Source organism: Musca vetustissima, unplaced genomic scaffold (genome assembly GCF_032173495.1).
Source record: "Musca vetustissima isolate MV318-11 ecotype Yass unplaced genomic scaffold, APGP_CSIRO_Mvet_v1 utg311356, whole genome shotgun sequence".
NCBI classification, from domain to species: domain Eukaryota; kingdom Metazoa; phylum Arthropoda; class Insecta; order Diptera; family Muscidae; genus Musca; species Musca vetustissima.
Genome location: NW_026878025.1, coordinates 4,160 through 5,192, shown reverse-complemented (window position 1 = coordinate 5,192; position 1,033 = coordinate 4,160). Strand labels below are relative to the sequence as shown.

The 1,033-nt window shown below is 36.1% G+C and overlaps 1 non-coding gene across 1 annotated transcript; it reads left to right on the top strand.

Moving 5' to 3' along the window:
* The first annotated feature begins 332 nt into the window (after window positions 1–332).
* Trnad-guc (transfer RNA aspartic acid (anticodon GUC)) lies at window positions 333–404 on the top strand. Its single transcript has one exon. It is a non-coding gene; the product is annotated as a tRNA-Asp (tRNA).
* Window positions 405–1,033: the final 629 nt, after the last annotated feature.

The window sequence follows — 1,033 nt, the reverse complement described above, 5'->3', positions numbered from 1 at the left end:
ACTACTTTCCTTACTGGTTTTAGAGAATATTTTTTCCATGGTTTATTTAAAGTGTAGATCTTTTATATATGTCGTTTTTATTCCGATCAAACCTCATATGAGCACCAACATTATTAAATTAGCTTGATAATATTTTATCGATTTTCAAAACGCCATAGTTGTCAACATTGCGTTTTGTGGTAATAAGTGAATTGTTCCATAAGGTAGAGTAGGCAACCCTGTGTGTGTGGTGAAAATGGTGTAAACTCTGTTGTTCTTAACCATAAATGAGAGTGGGACAATCTGACACAGTGTGGTCAATATAAATGCCCTTAACAAGGCAGTTTTCAACATCCTCGATAGTATAGTGGTTAGTATCCCCGCCTGTCACGCGGGAGACCGGGGTTCAATTCCCCGTCGGGGAGAATTAAAGCTTTTTGTAATTCTACATTTTTTATTTAAAATTTGATGTCTGCAGTTTAAATGATTTCTTTTTTATTGTCAGGCTTAAAATTCTCAGGTGTAGTCATTGCCCCATGAATCATGACTGCATAAAAAATCACACAAAACAAGATAATTTTGCATAACATTTGACATCGACATCCAAAATTGAATATTAATATATAACTTCTGTTGAAATTCATAATCCGCGCACAATTAAGAAACGGACAAAGAACTTCCCAATGAACGGATGGATACCTGGGACACCCAAAAGTTCGGAAACGTTTTTTTTTAATCATAACACCCACAACATGCCTTGTGTCAATGACATAGAAAACATGAATGGAGGGAGGACTATGTGTATGAGTGTGCCTGCCAACCGAAATACGCACCTTAAATTTAATGGTTAGCGGTCCGGGGCATAATGTTCGTTCGCTGGAACGGTTTATGCAAAATGACACATTTACAATTTAAATCGTTTGTTGATGTTGTGTTCTTTGACATTACTTTATTGTTGTTATTGTTGTTGTTGTTGCTGATTGTTGCTCGTTGTAAGTGGTTTAAAGAGTGAAAAATTTATGGTTTACACCGAAGCTGCTGACAGTTGCATTGA